The sequence below is a fragment of the Bombus huntii genome, unplaced genomic scaffold (genome assembly GCF_024542735.1).
Source record: "Bombus huntii isolate Logan2020A unplaced genomic scaffold, iyBomHunt1.1 ctg00000057.1, whole genome shotgun sequence".
NCBI classification, from domain to species: Eukaryota; Metazoa; Arthropoda; class Insecta; order Hymenoptera; family Apidae; genus Bombus; species Bombus huntii.
Window position 1 is genome coordinate 750,522 of NW_026099318.1, and position 24,655 is coordinate 775,176.

The 24,655-nt window shown below is 40.7% G+C and overlaps 1 pseudogene; it reads right to left on the reverse strand.

Annotated features, from left to right (window-relative positions):
- Positions 1-1,346: 1,346 nt before the first annotated feature.
- LOC126875751 (uncharacterized) lies at positions 1,347-24,655 on the reverse strand (annotated as a pseudogene).

Genomic DNA, 24,655 nt, shown 5'->3' on the forward strand with positions numbered 1-24,655 from the left:
ACATACCAAATACATCTATTAAGTTGGTATTTCTCATAATTACCAGTACATAAAGCTAAAACACTTTTGTACTATGCTTGTTATACATGGATCTAACAAATAATTTAACTTGTGTATTGTCGTTTGCATCTATTAAGTTGGTATTTCTCATAATTACCAGTACATAAAGCAAGTTCGATAAAGTGTACATTACACATCGTGAAATTTACATATTTTCACTTGGTTACCCTGCCCAATTCGAATACAATTCAGAACGTATGTGCTATATTTATATATTCTGCATTTGTTTTGTATATTATGTACACTGATCTGATCTTTGTAAACGCGAGTTTTACGATATTAATGAGAAATTTGCCAATTTAATGGAAGTTGTTAATTTTTTCTGGCACGTTTCACGTTAGCAGACATGTTTCTTAAGTTACAGTCGAAAAGTGTTTTTATGTAAAAGAATAGGAATGATCAAGTTATTTTAAGATGACAAGATATTTCACGTTTTCTATTTAAATATAGCGTTAAATTTTAATTCCGTCAATTCGTATATACTCATACATCGAATTTCCTTTTCTCATGTCATTTCTTTTCTTTCATTTCACATTTAATTACAAAGATAAAGTGTAAGTACGTTCCTCATAAAATTAATATCAAATGTTGCAAAATATACAAAAGTAAACTAAGAAGAGGGGTACATATTATTACACAAACTGTCGTTCATATTGCATATGTACATATGCAGTATAAAAACAATACTTTTTAGTTTTTAATCTCTTGTTTAAATAATCCTAATATCTAAATTTGTATCGGTTATTGATTCGATATAACTGCGTTTATTGGAAGTAATTAAGCTATAGCCTGCGCACAAGAGAAGAAGGAACAAACACATATAGTATACACGCTTAAATAACAAAATTAAGTCAGTTTACGTTCAATGTGAACTTGATCAAAGTTCCAGTCTCGAATTATAGAGTTTCTTACTATCAGTTTACAAAATTCGATATTACGATTATGTACCGTATTTGAAAAACATAAAATGCTTTGTTCAATTTTAAATAAAACTAATATTTACCAAAGCGAATACGAAAAAAATGTTATCATCAAACTCAATTTTCAATTATCAAACTTAATCCAGCACAAATACAAATGTTATTCGTGCTTTTTTACTTTTACTACTTTTTAACTCTCTATAGTTCGAGATTTGAGTTCCGCTAACTTTCTTTCTACTGCGCATGCGCAACAGGAAAACTTGAATTACACGTAATAGTCAAAAATTCGAAAATCTTATCCTTTCGTGGCAGCGAAAGTAACCTAGGACTAGAGGTTCCATAACATTAATAATAATAAGGCAATAATATTAATATTAATAATAATGTAATCGAGTACTACTAACAATATTAATAATAATAATAATAGTATGGTAATGGCAAGATACACGCGGGTATAAATTAATCATTCCTTTCGTAATATCTACGACGTCTTCGGGATATTCTTTAGAAATTACTTTATTTCTGGTCAATATTCATTAACGAGCAACTTTTCTCTCTGTTTCTTATCACGATTTTTTTCACTTCATCACAATTGTACCGTTAGAAATTATTCAAAACATTGTTAAAATGTCCATGAAATATATGCAATTGCCGTATTGAATAAGCGAGTAATGAAGTTGCTGTTTCACTGAATAAAAGTGAAATCTCCAATGCGTGTGCTCAAGTATATAAGTTAAAAAAAGATTGGTACATCAATGCCTACTATTCTTAATCAATATTCATCATTTAACAATTAGGACCGAATTTTTACAAACCAACTCTAAACCACGACCCAATTTATAAATAAAAAGATCGATGTGTAAATTAACTATCAACTATTAATCTCCAATCCTATGTGAAGATATAATGTTCGGACCAAATTTCTAAACTAACGTGGACAATTCATGCGGACTATTGGTGGTTGCTGCGCTACTTAGATCCAATGTGGCAGCCGGAAGACCAGGACTGACGCTGCCGGTTGCTTCCCGTGGCAAATGCTGCGATCTATTTAGCTTATTTCCAGGACTCGGTGGCGATCTATCTGCTGGTGTATCCGGTGGCGTAACCACGTTTCTGTGTCCGCTCACGTTCAGATGATTGTGCGTCGCCGCGATCGGAGCTGGCGATGAGAGCAACAAGAGCGGTGGAGACATTGACACGTGTCGATGATGATGATGGTGATGATAGTGTTGGTACTGTGCAGCTCGGCCGTGCGTTGCGTGGCTGGTATTTAGTTGGTTCGTCACGGGCCCGACTTTCGTTGGGCAGCCAGCATGGTGGATGGTTAACGGGCCACGTAGTTGTTGTTGCTGTTGTAGCTAGTGCTGGTTCTGGTGCTGTTGCAGCTGCTGCTGACGCTGCAGCTGTACCGCCGCTTCGCACTGTTCGCGCGCTAACGCCTTCACGGCATTCGTCTTCTCCTACGAAATAAGAATGATAGGTTAGGTTGTAGTCAGGGGCCATAACAAATTAAAAAAGTTATAATATAAGAATTTACATTTTAGTTGAAATGATTCTAGTTACGAATAAGTATTGAAGATGATTCAAATCTTTTTCGTTACCGATAACCATGGTGAAAACTCTTTTGGATTACTTTCAGCCATTGTCAATCTTATTGTCAATACTACATGCTTGAAGTAGAAGGAGGGGTACAGAGAAAAATACTTTTTCTCAGCAAATATAATCGTTACTCAATTATTTTGTTCAACAGTTTTACAAATCTCCCAAAAATAAACGAGAATACGAAAATACACTGAATATCGTGTGTATGGTTATTTATAAAATCCCCTTGAAATAGTTGCGATCGCGGATCACATAAACAAACGAACCTGTCATTCTACAGAGTATCTTTTTCGGTGAAATTATGCAAACGTAAATGTAACTTCGGTAGAACTCCTCGAGAACTTGTAAGCTTATATCACTCTGACCCAACCAGTCCACTCTAAAGTGTATAATTTATAAAAGGGGATTATATTAATACGCGGAGGATGTGGTAGGTGGTAAGTTTTGCATATGAATGTTCGTTGATACAACGAATGGTTAAATGGAGGTTTTCATGAATGTGATAAGGACTAGATCGAATGTTTTAACACTTATAACTAGAATGCGTATTTTTATACAAGTTTGTAGTTTTACGAACATAATCAAAGAAATAAAATTTTAATCGAGATTTGTTTTCTTATATACGTATATTTTAGCGCATTTTATGCATTTTGCGCCATTTGCGTACTTTTCAATTTCGCACGAATAAAATAAAGATCAGCAATATAATTATAACGCTTCTTAAAAATGTGAAAAATCCTGGTTTCCTAAAAGCTTGCAATTGATTTCAGAAAAATTTTTATGAACTCTACCAGATAAATTATGGTAACTCTGAAAACAAAATTTCACGATAAAATGATTTCCGAGTAAAATACACATAAAAGATGATTTAGACGTGTTTGAACGTGTTCGTTTTCTTTTTTAATAGCGATATGTTCTTACCCTCTGCCACACGAAGACGTTATGGACCATTGCGCATCCACAAAACACGATGCCAAGGCCTATGAAAACCGACGTAACGATTGCCGGTGTGACACCAATTACCTCTCAGAGAAAAGACATCGACTCCCGACTGTCGGACGCCAACGCCGCGACGCATCTTAGTCCCCATCAGAGATAAGGCCCCAACCCCGATTTTCGGACTCCTTGGAATCCACACCAAACCCCCCAACATCCCCAAGCCAGGGTGTATATAAGCCGAGACTTCATCCAGCCCGGGGAGTTCTCGTTCTAGTTGCTGTTCTTGTACAACACCCCTTTCTCTGTTCAACGTTATTCTACTGTAAGTGCCAAAATCATAATAAAGTTCGATAAAAGAGAATTAATAGTTGGGCTACGACTCAGCTTTCTTTTCTCTCGCAACCCAAGTATTCATTTTACGTGACACCGGCGTCGAATGAAACTGGATGAATGTATACAATATCATACCTGAAAGCATTGTTAGAGGATCATTATAACACGTATGCCATAACAAGCGGGACAAAGAATCAGCGCAAATACATATTCTCAATACATATAATTCTCGAAGCGTAAACTATATACATATGCTTTTCATTGAAATTTTCAATACCAGTCGCAAATTATTTTTCAATTAATTTATTATTTAAGTCTTTATATATCAATTCTCGACGAATAAATTACTTAAATTATAGAGAATCTATCTTCAGACAATAGAGAATTCAATATTTTTGGTCGTTAAGTAATTTACAAATTTCTAAAACGATTACGTTCGAAGTTTTGGACAGTATTTGAAGTTTCTAACATGACATTAAAAAAAAAATAAATAAATTTTATGATATAATTAAAAAAACGTTGTAGTCTATCATAATTTCTATTCCGTCAAATTTATTAAAACGCAGTTTTCTTCTGAACAGAGTCAAAATGTCCGTCTTGAATCGAGTTCAACAGCTTAACGATCGATCGAGCGAATGATAGCTGTGTAAACTAGCATGACACAACGTAAACTTTAGATTAGATCTCGATCCATCCACCAGCCGTATTCATGCATGACATGAATATTCTGTTTCAGCTCTTTATAAATTAATCTGTTAAAACTTCCCTAAAAGACGATCATTTTTATTTTTCTAAGAAAAATAATGACTATTCGGCGTTAAAATTAACTTTATTTCCATTGGATTTCTAAACTGATTTCATACACTCAGAGATAGTTCACAGTATCTTTTAGATTCATGCCTGAATTCAAGAAAAATTAAACGTACAACTTATGTACTAGTATCTTTCAAAAGGTTAAAGTTGACAGAATTGAAGGAATTGGTTCTTACCAGTTAGAAAGACGGGAATGCTAATGAAAAACCCTCCGACAGCACATATCCGGCTGATGGATGATTTTTGCAGGTACTTGTTACTCCTGAAACAGACAAAATTTGAAGTGAATGTCAGTTTCACGATTCTATGATAATTGAGCGAAATATAAATGTTAAGGAAATTCGAGGATTTGGGAATACAAATTATTGACTATATTTCCCACACAACAGTTATACATCTATATTACTCTCTGAAGAACGTCTTGCACGCACGCTGGTCGCCAACCGACTATCCTAGATTCTTCTAACATCTGGCAACAGTCTTTTGTCTCCACTAAGTCCTTGACGCCCTCTAACCCTTACACACACACTCTCATGTACAGTGTAAATGTATCACTTCCCTAACAATAAAGGAACCAGTTTTTTGTTTAACAGCCAAGAATCTTTCAAAAATTCTACTGTAATTGATACTTCAAATATATTTAGTCAGACAAAGGATAATCATAATCGCAACGTTAATCTTAACTTTAATTCAAGGATCAAACAGTATCATTATACATATAAAAGTAAACATAAAGTCTATCCACATTATTGTTATTATTATTATTATATGTTATTCTATAATTGATTTTTATTTCTTTATTATCAACATTATTCTATTTTCTATAATGATTCAATTATAGATCTTATTTTTTGTCAATCATATTTCACTGAAAAGATCACTTTGAAAATAATCTAATAGTAAAAAATGAAAAATAATCTTTTTCTACCTTGTCTTCATTTTTTACAAACTCTGTCCACCGCCGTAAACCTATTAAATGCATGAAACGACAAAGCAAAGCTGCTTCACATAATTCCCCGCTCACGCAGTGTCAATCAGCTCACGACCGCAAACGATACTGCTAATTTCCAGCGACCACGAACGATTTCACCGTAATTGCCGGTGTGAAATTTACCAATACGTGCTCGAATTGGTCAATAATGGATAGAGCGCTCTTGCACACACTAATCTACCAACAAATAATATTGACTCAATTGAACAACAGCGCATAGATTAACGGACAAACCGCATGTTCCAAACAGATTTACAATCACGGCAGAAAATACATGCCGTTATAGATGTTTCCTGGTCAAGATTAATTTCCACGCGTTAAGAACATTGTAACCGGAATCTAGGAAGAACTAGCACTTCCTGGAATAATACTATTGTGTCCTCGATAAATGTCTCTCCGCAATGCCCTCGAGTGAGTTGTTTTTGTCTTCGGTCGTACGACGTCCGGGATGAGAATTCGGGGAACGGTTTTGCGCTGCTTTAATACTCGCACAACCATCCATCCATGGGACTGCATCTTTTTAGGAGGACCAGTGATTAATCTTTTCCCACTCATTTTCATCTCTAATTTCTCATGAGGCTAAGATTCCTGCATCTTTTATTATAATAATTTATTAATACTATTAATAAATTGAGACAATTTTATACGTCGTATTTTGCGTTATAAGATGACTTGTAATTTGTAAAATTTACCTGTAAAATTCCTTTGTTTGTTTTACCGAAGCAATAGTTGGCATTTCTATACGACAATAAGAATTTGTTAATACTAATAATTTGTAAGGTTATCATGTTATCATTCTTCTAATGGATAGTATATTATTGAAACTTTTTTAATATTGAAACGCGATATTTTTTTGGAGAAGAAGTGCATAGTAGTAAAGAGTTGAATTCTACGGACGTAAAAAGTGGACATAACATTTTCTGTACATGGAGTCGCCTGGCCTAAACATTTTATGATTTCCGGGCAAAATACAGACGAATCCAGCGCTGATTTTAAAGTAGCTTCATCCAAATAAGCCACAATAAGAAATTCCCACGAATCAGTTGCGTTCATCCCCTTTCGAGGTCGCCGACCTCTTTGAATGCGTTTCAAGAGCGTCGTACCAATGAAACTTCGAGTTCTAAACTAATTTCTCAGCCTTTTCCGTTAAATTTAACCTTCCGCGTTAGTGTATTTCGGACGAGCTCCTATTTTACGCTTTCGTCGACTTCACCAACGTAACACGCAGCATCCGCAAGTAAAACTGTCTCTTAAATTTGATGTGACACCAATACACGACGAGAAGAATCACAATGCCATTTTTATTCCATTTCGTTAATTTTTCGTCGTAAGGTTTAGCTGTAAATAGGATTAAAAAAATTTAGATTAACGAGGAATTTAAAATTGATCTGTTAAATCAACAATTTCCATTAGTTGTCAATAGATTTTATAAGCCTCAGATTACTGAGAAATTATACACATTGCAAAATATTTACCATTGGTTACCCACGCTACACGTAAATTTGATCAATCTACCAATGCACTAACACTGCAATAAATTTCTATTGCAACATTCCACGCTCCTTTGCCGCACCTTAAACTCCTCGCTAGATTTATTCCACCTTAAAGTGTCACATAACTCCTACGACACCGATATCAGATCTTAAACTCCACCAAATTCCAGAGAAACTTGATTTCGTCGAAAGTAAGAGATTAAACTTAAAAAGCAATTTATTTCATCTTTAAACTATCCCAAACTTCTTAAATATAATTTATATATATAAAATATTATACACTTATTGTGTGCATTATATATTTCAAGAACTTTGCAATAAAAAATAAAACTTATTACATTTAAGATATGGTTATATCGCACAGGCTCGAATATGATAAAGAGGTTAAATAAATGTCTCGAATCTCCGCAACAAACTCACACAAACCACCTAAAATACGTATACACAATGTGCATTCACTACGAACTCGACTCCCATTCCCTGCCAAAATCACAGGCATGCAGAGTCAATTTCACTGCTCGAGCTAGTTGAATAGGGAAGAAGGTCGAGAGCTGGAGTTAAGGAGCATAGTTGGTAAAGAATCGCGTGCCACCGCGCCATTAAGATCAAGCCCACGATCTCAACAATAAATATTAGACGGTTCTCTGACCTGCATTTCGCGTGCGACTCGGGACGATTCAAAAACGCGTAAATTTCCCATGAGTCGAATCAAACGTTCGCGATTTATCGCATTTAGGTTATATCGATATTGTCCACGAGTGGAGGCATTCAAACACAGATTGCTTTGTGTCACTCTATCGTAACTGCCCGTAATACATGATAATTTAATTTCGAATTCTTTCGAATATATGCACGTAACGAAAAATTTGTATTGGTTAGTCAATTGCAGACCAACCAGTTGTTAGCCAGTGAAAATAATGTAGATAATAATAGTGAAGAATTAGCTTGAGAAGAGTAAACAAACAAGGCGCCTTAATAAAAGGCACAATGTGGGTCCACAAAGTGATGGGATTTCGGCGCATGCGCATTGTTTCGCATCAACTTACAATTAGACATGCACGAAAGCTTCATTTCTGCCGCATACATACTTGGATTCGCGTGCATGAAATTCACAAAGTAGGTTATTGCTTGAAAAACAGCTTAAATCGAGCGAAGCTTTTAACCAGACTGAAATCAAGTCTTGGTTTCTTTAGAAATTCAGATGGAATAAGAGAAACCTATTTTATCTGTGGATAAAGGTTAGGCTGCATCGGTTGGCTTATATGACTTTCCGGTGACTTTGAAGGGTAATACGGCGTCGGCGGTCGAGAAGGTAACTTCTCTATTGAACGAGATCTCATTGATCTCGTCTAAGCAGGAAGAGTCTGTCGGCCCTTTGATTTTATACGAGTCTTTCCATTCACGATCGTGCGAGCTGGCTACAGGCGACGACACGGACCCCCGACAAAACTGTCTGAGCCTATTCAAGGCGACGTCAAATAGTTTCACTCGGAGAGATGAATGGAGATAAGAATCACCGGAGCGTCTCTGCGCTTCGATGACAATGATATTTGGTAAATCCTCTTCTTGTTTCTGGTTTTGAAAGAAGGTTGTAAAGAAGAGTGCTACTAGATCGTCTAGGGAAATCACACGGTATATATTGCGTAATGCTATTGATTTATCAAAAATAACAAGAGGTTAAGGAGCTTTGGGAAGGTTGATTCAATTTTTTATAACCTGACATCTCTTTGAACAAATTTCTTAAGAAACGCTTGAATAAAATGTTAAAAAAAATAATAATCTTTTAATGAAATAATCATCTAAAATGAAATCTTTTCCTGTATTTTTAGACAATAAGATTTACTATATCCTACGCCATAATAAGAATCAATTTGCTATGAACTGGTATCTCGGAAATTGTAAGAATTCAGAAAATATAAGGAGGCCGGAAGAGGTAAATGAAATCCACAGAAACATTGACCCAACCTCAGCCCAGTTAGCCAACAAACTAAAATATCTCGCTGCCTTTTCTATATTTACGACCAGAACGTGGTCATTAATTGAGTCTAGCGACTGCACCGTAGACGAGTCACTGACCGATGTTGCTTTAATGGATATGCGGAAAATCACGTGTTCCAGGTTCCAGGGATGTAGTTGTTTTCATTTCCGGAGAATACGGTCGACTCGCGTGTGTATACCAATCTATCTGAGGATAGGTGTTCGTTAGAATTACTAACTATATTACTTTCAACCTTGTGATTAAAATTTTTAAACGTCACTTAATAGCAATTCAGTCGAGTAAGTACAAACTTTCAAATGTCCTAATTTTCAAATCTTTATATTTTTTAATCTCAAAGATATTTTATTATTTGCCGTAGATCAAGCTTCGTGTTACCGGTACTGTAACATTACAATCCTACGAGAAGCAGAAAATAGTGAAAAAATCTGACCTAATAGATAGTAGTCAATATTCCTTTGACGCGTCTTATGCGAACCGCAGTTAGAGGAAATGCAAATAAACTCTTGCGAAACGGTTTGCCGCACGACAAGCCTACGAACAACGCCCAATGCAAGTTCGGTGGGAGTTACAGGAAGAGGGACGTCTAAAATCAACTAGGAATCCCTATTCAATCGTCCAATTTTCGATTCCGGCATTGAACTTCCCGAAGAAAATTAAATACAATTCCGACTCGAGATTTAATTTCAGTCTCGTAGCTAATGCAATCTAATCGCGTTTGCAAGGCTACGCTTCCGGTCAGAAGCCACGCGCTTCGATCGCGTACTTTCCGCATCGGAAGCGTACGCTTCGGTACTAACCGCGTCGATTTTCAAAGGAATCATTGGACACCGGAAGAAGAAGAAGGAGTAAGAATAAAAGCACGTAAACCGGCAGGAAGTCAATCGAGACAAAATCTATATCGTTGAAAGTCGAAAAAAGACCCGAATTTAGGCTACAGTACATATTCGAATTGAATATATTCAAGGTTTAGATTTTCTTCTCCTGAAAATTATAAACATAAATGAGTCGACAAGCGATCTTGAAAAGCGTCTGTTCCATCTAGATTATGTAAATTGCGTGAATTACCGTTAGCCATAATTCATAATTTATCGAAAAAGCGCGCTTCTTCTCAACCACGCTTTCCCCTACCAGCACCGACATTATCGGCAGATCGATAAGTATCAAAATACCACAAAGATATTAATCTCATCTTTCTTCTAACCGCGAAAAAATGCCGCGCAAATGATAAAACAACAGATCAGTCAGAAACATCGAATTCTCCACGCTTCCGACTGCAAGAAGAAAAACAAAGTTATTTGTGTATGATGGAAACGTCTCTGGACGATGCTCTTGTCACAGACGAAATTCGAGCAGCTGTATATAACAAACCGAAATTCCGAACGCCTTATCGCGTGTGACCGTCCGGTCAGCATCCGTTCTCAGCCGCCTGAGTGGTATTCGATCACTCCAGCCGTTCTTCGAATTTTACACTAAGTATAAACAAAACCTTCTCCCACTCCAACGAATGGAAGAATATAAATTCTCCCTTCAAAATCATCCAGTCAGTCTAATAAAAAAATTCTTAACTAATCCAAGTATCGAAAGTGTATCATCGCGAACCGAAAAAATTGTATAAATTGAGTAAAAAATAAAAAGAACTTTATCTCCTTGTCGGAAATTAACAAGTTCCTTACTTTTTACCTTAATTTTACACGACACTCTTAAGCGGTCGAGTGCGCGCGAGAATAGCATCGCGGATCGGCATTTCCACGGTGAGGATTGTAAAATGGTTACGCAGATGATGGATCATACGCATGGACCGTAGAGACTATCGTGAATGATGGATCAGACACACATACGCGTTCTTCGCTCTTCCGATATTCTTCGTAACAACTGCTGCGATCTCGTCATTGGAAACGATCTCGGGAAATTCAATCGAATATCGAGGAAATTTATAGAAAGCTACAGCTGTGTTCGAGTATTATTCTAGAGAAAAGTGGTTAACTCTATGAGACTAACGATACAATACGTCTCAAGATAACTTTTAGGAAAATGATTGTACCTTTAAAATTCTTTCGACACTTTTCGGTATATTCTTGTCATTGATTCTGAAAGTATTTGATTAATTTGCTGGTTAATAGGAAGTTGGTTAAAACCGAAGTTAGTTAAAGAAATAAGTAAACACGAAACCCGTGGATACTCTAGACATATGATTCTACCTGCACGCGACAAAAATATTCATGATCTGAACAAGGAAAGAAGTATTGTTAGATTCGCGTCATGCTGCAAATGAAAGATTTACAGCTCGAACCCAATTATCTGTTACATTACATTCTCGGGCACGTGTAGGCTGAACGTCATGATATATGAACACAAGTATAGAAAGAACAACATGGATATTTCGCGCGAAGAAAACGAAGCTTCACATATACAGTGTATAACCACTCGACAGTATTTGCTCACGAAAAATACGAGTTGTTAAAGTCTAACAAAAATTACGTATACAGTGGCAAAGAAGAAAACTGTTATGCCGTTTACTCTTATTTCTAATTGACAGAAAGTCGTCAACGAACAAAGAGCGCTTTTTCTTATTCTCTGTACCTTCGCGATGCAATCACAGAAATTCTCCAAAATGCTTCGTGTCGACTAAACAAAGAAAAAAAAATGGCAGCTGCTAAGAGCAAACTACCTCCGGAATTTTCTTCGTTTCTAAGTGAACCAGGAAGAAAGAAGGGAAGGGTTAATGACGCCGAAACTGAAGGGTGGCCACGGATCGTTTGAAAGGGGCCACGACAACCGTTACGATTCAGTCGCACCTGTTCCTCTTCCTAGGTTACCACGCCGAACCATTGCGCGCTTTTACGAGCGTTCCCGCGATAGTTTCCTGGCACTTGCTCGTCCTTTCAACGAAGGGTCGATCGGTTAATTTAAACTCTCGAAGGCTTTGTCCAGTCGGTAACATCGATAAGCTTAAGTCGAAATACGGATTTCTCGTAAATTCAGAATTTTATTGCCACCAGGATGTATATGGAGGCGACAGATGAAGAACGCGATGTAAATTAGATTTCTTGCTTTTATAGAGAAGCAATTTTTAAATTGAACACCAGTCGTCGATCGGTTCTGTAGATCGTTTTTAATAACAAAATAAATTTGGTTAGTCCATAAAGGTTTGTTCGTGTGAATCTTCCCATAGATCATCCGTAACGTAAATACCGCTATAACCGGCTGCAGATACATTTTCCTTGAACATGTGGCGGCACTTGACAGTAAACTTCCCAACAGTTTACGTCGCTTGACACACGACACAAAGACCCTATACCTGCGGACAAGATGATTGCTAGATGTCGATACATTCGTACCGAATATTTCCAGCTAGCCTAAGGACCGCTATAAATCTTAGGATTTATTTTAGCTAAGGTCCTCCAAAGAGACAAACAGTCTTTGTTTATCAGTCTCGAAGTCGACCACCTACCACGGGGACACACGAGAAATCTGCTATCTCTCACATACGACGCTGCCCGCTAGCAACACCCTCTCAAGGGCAGCTAGCATCCTTTTCCAACGACCAACACGAATTAGCCAATAAACATTAACGTACATTTCCCTCACTTTCCGAACCAAAGCTTTTCTCAACGAATCCGATGCCTTCGCATCCTTAGACACATCCCAACGAGTCTTCCTCCGCAGCAGCATCGCGACAAAAATGTCAGTCTATTACCGCGAGTTACCGCAGTATATCACGATCGTTATACTTACACGGTTCGAGCCGAATAATTATCTAAGCTCTCGACATCTCGTGCAATCATTGTCCGCACTCGCAGCGTATCTCGAATCGTAGCTATCCAAGCTCTATCTAATAACCGCGCATTCGCGAACCGAATACAATCGAGAATCCTGCATCAAGTGTACTCATTGACATTAGAGTGAATAAACATTTATCGTTCAAGAAATCTGAGTTTTCCTTCCGACCCTATCACGACATACCACCTCAAATTGGTGACCCCGACGTGATTATCCCCGAGTGCTCGTGAAATGTAACACAATGAATCTAAATCAGTTCGAAATGACCAATAACGCCCACTCCGCACGTACGAAGGCCGGCGGGGACAACGCAGACTCGATTAGCGCCCTTCTCCGCGTGCCACCGTTCTGGTCTGACTTGTGGTTCAAGACGCTGGAAGTGCAGTTCGAAACTGCCCGGATCACTAGTGACCAAGAAAAATACCAGGTCGTCATCGCGAATCTCGACAAGTCGCACGCGAGATTAATTCGAGACGTATTCGACGCCGCACCGGCGACAGAGCGTTACGAGTACGTCAAAAAGGAGCTCATCAAGCGATTGGGAGAGTCGTACGCCAAGAGACTCCGACAGGTAATCGAGAACGAGCAAATGGGGGACAGGAAGCCCTCTCAGTTTTACCGTGATCTCAAAAGCCTAGCCACCAATTCGTTAGCAGACGATGTCATTTTCACCGTCTGGGAAGGTCGACTTCCACAGCGCATACGGAGCATCCTAGCCTCTGTACAGAACAACGATCCGGACTCCCGCATACAAATTGCCGATAACATTTACGAAGCCACCCTGGAATCAGGGCAGATCGCCGCGGCCAGCGCAGGCCGACTACCTGCGATAACCCTCCCACCTGGCCAGAATAGCGGAATAGGCGACGCCATGGCAGCCTTCGCCAACTTGGTCACCGAGCGGGTAGCGCGAATGGACGCCCATATGAGCGAGATGCGAGCGCTAGTAGCCGAGCAAAGAAGCAATGAACACCGTAGGGCACGAGTACAATCACGCTCGCGTACACGATCCCGCCGCCGTTCGCGCCCTCGCGATACGCTGCGGCAAGACGGGCTGTGTTACTATCACACACAGTTCCGAGAAAGCGCGAGAAAGTGCACACCCCCTTACTCCTGGAACTCGGAAAACCGGACCAGCCGTCCGTAAAAGCGGCAAACGACGACGGTTTGGCATCTCTCGCCGCATATTCGTAACGGACAAGAACTCGCGGATCTCCTACCTCATCGACACCGGCGCAGATGTTTGCGTATACCCGCGCAACAAGCTACACGGACACGTGAACAGAAGCGAGTACGAGCTGTTCGCGGCCAACCTGTCCCTACCTAAACCTGTCCCTACGCAGAGCATTTAAGTGGGATTTTACCGTAGCCGACGTCAAAACACCCATCATCGGCATGGATTTTCTAAGCCACTACGGGTTGCTCGTGGACCCGCGAAACAAAAGGCTTATCGATACGATAACACAGACGTCATCAAGGGGATACACCGCCACAACAGACGAAGCGTCCGACAAGACCGTCATCGGCGAATCACCATACCACCAACTCCTGGCAGAATTCCCGGACCTCACCCGCCCACCGATCTTCGGAAAAGAGAGAATTCGACACGGTATGCTACACCACATCGAAACTACACCTGGTCCACCAGTCTACAGCAAACCGCGTCGGCTTGCACCTGATCGACTTAAAGAGGTAAAAGCGGAATTCGAACACATGATCGAGCAAGGCGTGATGTGACCATCGAAAAACCCGTGGGCATCACCCCTGCACGTAGTGCCGAAAAAGGACGGAAACCTGCGTCCATGTGGCGACTACCGTGCGTTGAACGCCCGCACCGTACCCGACAGATACTCACCGCCACATATCGAAGACTTCGCGCAACATCTGCATAGTAAGCGAATCTTTTCAAAAATCGATCTAGTCCGCGCTTACCACCAAATTCCGATTGCGTCCGAGGATATTGAAAAAACCGCGATAACAACGCCTACCGGACTTCTCGAAACAACAAATATGATGTTTGGACTTCGGAACGCCACGCAAACATGTCAGCGGTTCGTCGACGAAATCATACGCGGGCTCGATATCGTCTACGCGAACATCGATGATTTTCTCATAGCCTCGGGCGACGAAAACCAACATCGCGAACATTTGAAAATCTTGCTCAACCGTCTCAATAATTACGGCGTTGTGATAAACCCCACGAAATCACATTCCTCGGATACTCGGTAAACCCCGACGGAATTAAGCCGCCGCCCGAAAATGTCGAAGCGATTGTAAAATTGTCGAAGCCCGCGAACGCCAAGCAACTACGTAGGTACCTCGGTATGATAAACTTCTACCGACGTTTCATACCGGGGGCCGCAAAAACACTTAAGCCGCTCAACGACCTGTTAAAAGGCGCGAAAAAGGGCAACGCGCCCATCGAGTGGTCGGAGCAGTAGGAAAACAGCTTTCGCGAATCGCAACGTGCACTCGTGGACGCCACGATGCTGGCGCTTCTGATACCAGGTGCGCCTATCAGCCTCACGGTAGATGCGTCCGACTACGCAATGGGGGCAGTATTACAACAACGCGCGAATAACCAATTACAACCGCTAGGATTCGCAACGAAATCTTTGACCCCCGCTCAGCAAAAATATAGCGCGTACGATCGCGAACTACTCGCGATATACACCGCAGTCAAACATTTTCGACACGCCTTAGAAGGCAGAAACTTCACAATATAGCGACAACCGTTGCCTCGGCCCTCCTCTCTACATAGATAGCTCGTTTCGGCGTACCTTCAAAAATAACGACTGATCAAGGACGCCAGTCCGAATCAAACCTATTCAATGAACTATGCCGGTTGCTCGGCATTAAGCATTTACGCACAACAGCCTATCACCCCGCATCCAACGGAATGGTAGAGCGCCTACATCGACAATTAAAAGCAGCAATAAAATGTCACAATACGAGCAACTGGGTAGAAGTCCTACCAATTGTTTTATTAGGCATAAAAACCGCTATCAAGGAGGACCTGAACGCAACGGTAGTCGAAATGGTTTACGGTACTGGCATACGATTGCCGACAGAATTCTTCGTACCAACGAAGCAACAGGCCAACTCGGAATTCGCGAACCGTTTAAAGGAGCGAATAGAGAAAATCAGTCCTCACCCGATTACGCGACACGGCGAGAAGAAAACCTTCGTGTTCCGCGAGCTCGAAACATCACCATACGTATTTATACGCCATGCCGCTCCAAGCTCTATCTTATAACCGCGCATTCGCGAACCGAATACAATCGCGAATCCTGTATCAAGTGTACTCATTGACATTAGAGTGAATAAACATTTATCGTTCAAGAAATCTGAGTTTTCCTTCCGACCCTATCACGACATACCACCTCAAACAAATAAATCAAAATCGTAAAGTATGTTATAAATAAAATCTGACTTCACGAGGTGTTGATCCCTCATAAAAGAAGTCTTTTATATCTCGCAGATGATTCATAACATGACGTCTACTTTAACTTGTTCCTTATACCTCCTTGTCGAAAAAGTTAATAGTTTACAAATTCGAACATTACATATGTGACGGAAGAAAAGAGAGAGAGAGAGCGTTTCGTCCCGGGACTACCGGTGGACTCGTCAGTAAGGCTATGCCCGGTAGTCCCTGCCTTAGACGTAGAGCGACTCTCGCTAGGTGCGGTATTTATATCAATCGCTCGTATATTCGACCACTAGCGAGTTAGACAGACAGACTCGTTGTCGTCGTAGCCCTCTAGTGTTGGCGGTTGGTACCCGCGGCTCGACCTGTCGGCGTCCTATTGATACCGATCCGCCACACATATCTACATAACATCGGCCATTATATTTGCCAAACCAAATTTGTTTTCTTGTAACATTCTGTGATTAATTAATGCTACAACAAACTTAATATAGAGTGTCACGTGCAAAATTTGCACGATAAATCAGATGACTACGATACAATCTTCAAATACGATCGTATCTTTCGTATACAAATTGATAGTTTCCACCTAACTGACAGATTTTTATACCCTTGGAAAAATAACGTCTTGACGAACAATTCACGCCAATCAACGCCAAGAATGAATCACGCAAATTCTACTGGAAGTCCTCTATTCACTTTTTCGATTTATTATCAGCTGGAAACATCAAAATTATCGGCTGGTGATTGGGAATTAATCGAAAAATAAATTACAAGCATTGAGACACGCGAGTGCCCGTTTCTTTCTCTATTTTTCTGTCTGCTTGTTGGAATATTAAGGCGCAGTCACGGCCCGCCAAATTTATTCCCGTTCCGTAGTGCCCTGTGTCGGTGAAAAAATTTGAAATGCCGGATTCGAAGGCGTGGAATGCCAACAGCCACGACAGAGAGCCCTCTTCTCTCTTTCTGGTGGAAAGACGAACGGGTGCACGCGTATGCTCGGACGCTCTGACGCACGAAGAACCGCCCGTGAACAGAAACCAGACACGCGTGTAACGTTAAACCGGGCCGTCGATGAAAAACGAACAAGACTTTCGCGACCGATGGGCGTTTTCAATGACAGATCGAATCGTTCAGTTTCACGGTTCGTTCGGGGTCACAGTAGCGTTCATCTTGGCATAAAAACGCGCTAGAGACGATTTCTCATACATTGGTTAAAGTTGATGTGTGTTTCGGCGAATTGTCGTTTGGAGGAGAAATACACCTAAAGAAACGCACATATTCATAAGAATCTACGTTTCGTATTCTTCGTATCGATATCTTTATTTTTATTGGTCGTATCATGTTCGATGTGATAGTTGGTTTTTTAGCTAGTGAATTAACAAGATTTAATAAAAAATTTAGTACAAATGCTCCATGCGTCGTGTTTGACACGTCGTTGTTAAACTCTCATTTATAGGAAATTCAAAGCTGTATTTTCTCACCCAGCTTAAACCTTACGAACTCTTTTCACGCGTTTCACCCGTCATTGAACGAAACGATGAAAACGTTCATCCATCCACGTCTCTCCAGTAATAATCCAATTAACCTGTTTCCCCAATAAGTCGAAATCCGCGATCGAAACGTGAGATCGCGAAGAAAAATGCGCGCCTACTTTAGGATCGCGCCATCTAACAACGAAAGAAGAAAACGTCGTGAGCCAGCAACTACTTTGTCCAAAAGTGGCTTTATTCGAAAAGTCTGCTGTTCAGCGTGTTCGCGCCAGCAGCACCAGAGATCCCTTATCACAGACCATTTAAGTAATGAGCCGGCACTTAGCAGCGCCGCTTGTCTTTCATTCTTCTCGTGTCTCTGTGATCGTCGTCGCCGTCGTTGGTGTCGTCGTTGGTGTCGTCGTTGGACCTGTGTCATACTTCGGCTTTTTTTCCTTTCATCCTCGCGTCTCAGACTCGGTAGCGTGGTACGGAAGGAGGGACGGGCACCGAGCTTCGAGTGACAATGAGAAAGCGAAGAGGAACGGCTGTCTACTACTGGGACCCACCATTAAAGTTCGTGCTTCTTTCGGAGCACGTCTGCACACCCCAGGGCTCCTTCTCCTTCGCTAACAATGCCACTTTGCAGACTTCGCAGTTATCTTCAGCCGGACGACCTTCGGCTAAGGCTTCCTAGCTGGCGTGCACCAGAGACACTGACCGAGAACCCTCTTGCTTTTGGTCTTTCGTTGCCAGTTGACTCATTCATAGGGAACACCATTGTCGGAGAATTAGTTTCAGAACGAAGGAGAATTGTTGGTGATCTTTAGTTAATTTAGAGCGGAAGGTTTCGTAATTTGTAATTTGTAGTTTACAACAGAAATTCCTATTGTTTATTAGGGAACTTATGCCGCAGTTCCTTACATTTGAGGGAGGTCTATGGTAGAAATTTTTATGGTAGAAAAATATCGTAGGAGTCAGCCTCCATTATTAATAATACGGATACAGCTGTGCATATTTTACTTTGTAATTTTAACACGAAAATATCCAGTGATCTTCGGAGTATTTGAAAACATTTTGGAAACAATTAATTTGTTAACTGCGGAGTTTATTTCCTTACATTTGGGGAAGGTCTATGGTAGAAATTTTTATGGTAGAAAAATATCGTAGGAGTCAGCCTCCATTATTAATAATACGGATACAGCTGTGCATCTTTTACTTTGTAATTTTAACACGAAAATATCCAATGATCTTCGGAGTATTTGAAAACATTTTGGAAACAATTAATTTGTTAACTGCGAAGTTTATTTCCTTACATTTGGGGGAGGTCTATGGTAGAAATTTTTATGGTAGAAAAATATCGTAGGAGTCAGCCTCCATTATTAATAATACGGATACAGCTGTGCATATTTTACTTTGTAATTTTAACACGAAAATATCCAGTGATCTTCGGAGTATTTGAAAACATTTTGGAAACAATTAATTTGTTAACTGCGGAGTTTATTTCCTTACATTTGGGGGAGGTCTATGGTAGAAATTTTTATGGTAGAAAAATATCGTAGGAGTCAGCCTCCATTATTAATAATACGGATACAGCTGTGCATATTTTACTTTGTAATTTTAACACGAAAATATCCAATGATCTTCGGAGTATTTGAAAACATTTTGGAAACAATTAATTTGTTAACTGCGGAGTTTATTTCCTTACATATGGGGGAGAGGTCCATGGTAGAAATTTTTCAGGAGCGCGAGTAACCCGTAAAAATATCGTAGGATAATTAGTTGTTAATAATACGGATACAGCTGTGTATATTTTACTTTGTTATTAATTTTAACACGAAAATATCCAACGATCTTCGGAGTATTTGAAAACATTTTGGAAACAATTAATTTTTAACTCTTTAAAGTTTAATTTCAAAAATGCCTCTATGGGGTGAGCAGGTAAAATCAAGCAATAACGAATAAACACGTCGAACGTAGTTAAGTGGTTAAGAGCACAAGAAGACAGTTCTTCGCATACCCGTCGACACTCGGACTATTCCTTCTAGCTAAACAGCTCTCTAGGAGAAAATCGAGCATTCCAATTCAGCAGAATCTTGAATTGTCTGGAAGCCCCGGAGGCAAAGCAGGGGAAACAACCGTTGAGCGAAAGGACGAGGAAAAGAGAGAAAGAAGGGAAACGAGAAGCGTCCGGTGACGTTGCAATTTTAATCGTCCTCCGGTTATCTCTTCTGGGCACACTGCGATAGTGTGACACAACCGGTAATATTAACTTAGCAGACAGCTGTAAAAGTTAGTCGTGGTGATAATGTAGCATAAAGAATGGCTGTGTCCTGTGTCATCGAACGATCGATAAGCCGCTAGTTATCAATGTCCAAGCTAGATCTATTGTTCAGAAAAGAAAACAAAGGATGGTCGACCACAGAAAACGGTACACTTTCTTCCCTAAAGGCCATTCTGCCAGATGTGGTTAATCGAAGCAGTAGCTCAGATGTAAATTGTCCTCTTCTCTTTACTCTTAGTTAACCAATAGTTGGGCGAATCACCAGAAATTTACAACAGGGGCCCGAATCGGTGACCTGGAAATTCTGGGGCCTGAATACCTGTCTAACGAACACCTGTCTACTTCGATCAGTGTTTGCGTTACCGTTGCTTACCACCAGCCAAAATAAATAATTACAAAGCATGATTTAACACTAACTCTACCAGGCCTGGTCAAAAGGCCGTGTTTCTACATTTAATTTAGAATTGTACAGTCATTGTTGTTTCTTCTCTTCTTCTAACTTTATGTAGATTCTTACGTTAACAAAAATTGAGAAATTGATTAGTCGGATAATATAAGAATTTACATAAAGTTGGAGGAAGAAAAGAAACAACGACGAACGCACAATTTCAAATTAAATTTTGAAACCGGTCATTTGACCGGGTTTAGCAAGGCTAGCGTTAAGATAATAAATTCGCACTCTTATAAACCGATTTATAGAATACTGCTCCCACTATAGTAAAATGAAATATACTATAAATAGACGAAGAATTTCATATGTTGCTTAAAAACGTTTCTCGCAAAGAACCAAACTTTAATCTAAATATATATATATCCAAACTCCGGAATATACTCTGCCCGTTCCCAAATCTCATTCTATGCTAATTTGATTATCTGAAATCGCAGTGCACGAGTTTCAAGATCGACAGCTAATTTCGTCCGTGTCCAATCTTCATTATTCTCTTCTTCTCTGTTATTTGTTCTCGAAACAAAAGTTACGATACGTCTCTGTAGTTGCATACATTACAATGTTAACGGCTCGTTCTCCAACATTTCGAACAGCTTGAACAAATCTCGTTCCAATGGCCTGCCAATCAAGCCTAGTTGTGGAATAACGCAACACGCACAATATCAGCCGCATCTTCGTAGTTTGGTACATTAAAATAGTCAGTGGAATATAGTGGCATAGATTTGACTGCGAAATCCTGGGACACTCTATATAAGGAAAGGACCCTATCAAGGGAAGAACAAGATTCGAGTAAAACCTGATCGAACAGTAATATTCGTTGGAAAAACTTGTTAGATGGTAATATTTGCAGGAAAACATCGTCGCACAATTACGGTCACAAGGGAGACATGGTCACACGGTAACATTCGCAAGAAACTTTAATATGCCAATCACGCACAACGTCTGAATGCTTTAAGAAACAATGATCTTTCTATCTGCCGAAGAGCACACGACATTTTCCCACGCGAATCAAACTCGCCACGCGATAAAAGACCGCCACTGGCCAAAAAACTGAGCGAAAGAAAAAGGACGGAATTAAAGAACCGAAGAGAAAACTCAAAACGGCGTGTCCGTTGAGGGTAATCACAGTGTTACGACCGTTCGCGGAGAGACGCGGTCGCGAGGAAAACGCGTCAGCGAGAGGCGTAAATTCTCGCTACGATTCGGTGAATCGACGCCGCGAAGTAGTCGTTCCCCTGTTTCGGTTAAGATAACAGAGGTGGTTAAATGAATATGACACAGCAGAGTAAGTTATATTTCACCGTTTATTCCAACAACTTATAACGAAGACAGTTACGCTGGTGCGTATGTACGAGATGAGTGAGTGACTGATCTACGGGTGTGTATACCCGGTTGAAGGATGTTGACCGTTCGAAGGATGTAAAATCAGTACTGTCTTGGGAGACGATGCTGTCTCGGAGGAAAGCTAAGGATGGGTGTGTCTAGCGCACGGGACCATCGGATTTGTTGGTGACGATTTTAGTTAGGAGAGTGAGGGAATAGGCTTCGTTGTTAATTGGTCACACGAAGGGTCTTAACCGCCCTCGAGAGAAAGTGGTTAGTGGGAGGAAAGTTGCAGCGTACGTGAGAAAAACTAACTTTCCCTTGTCACGCCGTGGTAGACAATAGTCTTTGGAAATTCTTCGGAAACAGACGTTTGTTTGGTTTGAAGGACCTTTACTAGGAAATCTATGAGATTTATGGAAGGTACTTGAGACTGTTGAGGGTACGCAGTGAGTATCCGAAGACATCTGGTTGCCATCTTGCCCGCGGTGTGTGGCCTCGGCTAGGTAGAGTGTTACGCGACGTAACACACAGTGATTTGGCCGACGATTTCGGCCAATCTGCATAACTTAACGCTCGTTTCCATTCGCTAGTAATTAGAGTCGGCGATGCTTACTTTGTCTCGGTCGGCAACGAAAAAGATAAAAAAGAAATCCGATTGACCAACGATAAGGGAACTTCCGAGCAGAAACCACAGATCCCATCTCGAGGAGTATGTATCGTCTTTAACGAGCCTTATTTTCGCTTTCGAGTTGCGTGTCACGGGAGGCGAGCATATCTATATTCCCTTTGTAATTTGATCTGCACTGCACTGTGTGTATTCGATAATATTTTTCGCGAACGTGCGTGCTGAATTTGCTGGGAGAATTATTAGGTAAAACGGAGAATATTGCAATTTCTACACAAAGGGCGTGTCACGATCTTTCAGCTTGGTCACAAATTAATATAGCGTAGTCTATATAAAAAAAAATCTTACTAATAAAATTATTATACGATTTCCTGCGTGCACGACGCTCGAGGAATAAACGAAAGTGTAATTTTCATTTTCAAGGTTCGCGTCATGAAACATACGCATTTACGGATACATCTCACTACACAGTATCGTATTGTGATTGCAGACACGTGTTTGATCAGTAAAAACGGGACACGCGGTCGGTGAACGCTTGCACGTCAAGTACAGGATGTGAATTTTTGCGTTTCGTCCTCCAGGCCGCGTGAGAAGAAACACTAGACAGGCCTCTGATATATCGCACGGGATACGGGACACTGCGTTTGTTCCAGACGCACACAGATAGGCCACGCATGGACGAATGAGAACTTATATTCCGGCACAAGGATAATGATTGAGGATAGCGTCGCCAGATTATAGAAATTAATGGTAATCATCGTTCGACCGCGAATCCCGCGAATTCCCAGCTACCAGGAAAATGCTTATTTTTCTTTTCTTTATCAATACCTAAGTAAGTTTGAAAAGTTACATGTACAACAGCAACAATGTAAATATGGATGCTGTTGACATTTAGGAGGGAAAATGTGGATGACTATGAGAGTCCTCTTTCCATCATATGTATAGTTCGGATTAAAGGATATTTGTATCTCAACGTTTATTTGCACTTTTAGAAGTTTCTCTTTGTGTATTTTGTTTGACTTCCGAATTTTCAAAGATAACAGTATCTTAAGGATACAAACTTTAAACGTATATATTTTTCACACCTTGTTCGACCTTCGGGTTGAGTAAAGTACGGATTATGTACAAAGGTATTTAAAGCGTTATAAATCACAGATTTACCCAGCGTGGTATAAAACGAAAACTCTACTCACCAATGTCCTTGATACGAAGTCTTGACGAGTTTCACAGTGAAGAGGAACTGTATAGCGCACATGAGGAGACAGCAGAGGTTTAGGGAGAGGGCGAGTGCGCACAGCGCTAACGTCACCTCGTAGACAATCGTATACTCTTTCGGGCTGATCAGGCTACTCGGCGTCACCGTTAACGGTGAGATCTTCAGCAAGAAGATCAACGAGAGTAGCGCCAGTAACAACGACACTAGACACAATAAACCCAAACTGGTCAACGTCTCTTTCGCGCTAACCTCGTGGTCCTTGTGATTCCTTGACAGGGACGACGACCAGGAAGCGTTCAAGGGGTACGCCGTGGAACCGGGACCGGTTAACTGTCCCCCGGTAGTCGTACCCTGAAGAGCAGGTGCAGGCGAAGGTGTCGCCTGACTGGGTAATCTGGACAGTCTCGAGATATCAAAGCCTCCATTCGCTTTAGGTCTGCTGTCCTGGTGCAGCGGCGCCGGGGATATCACCCCCAATGTAGTCGACAGATTATTATTATTGTTATTGTTATTCCCACCGGCAACAGGACTGACGCTGTTCACAGAATGCTTCGACGTGAACAACGTGGACAGATTAAGAGCGTGCGAGTGATTCAATCGTTGAGAAAGATTGTTCACGCTCAACTGAGAATGATTCAAAGGGTGTCTGTGAGTGGAAGATGGCGTGGTGGCAGCCTGATGCACGTTGGCTCTTTGATGGACCACCGAGTCGTAAACGTCGACTCCCCATCCTTGGCTTCCCCCTGTCGTTCCACGAACGTTGCTGTTTTGGTTGTAATGATGGTGTTGCTGTTGATCCTGTTGGTGACCAGAATGATGGTGGTGGTGGTGGCCGCCGTGCAACGAGCCCGAGCTCGCCTGGTAGTCATTGTGCTGGTGCCTGGAGCCCGCTGACGACGGTTGCCCCGTCAGGATATGCTTCAGCAT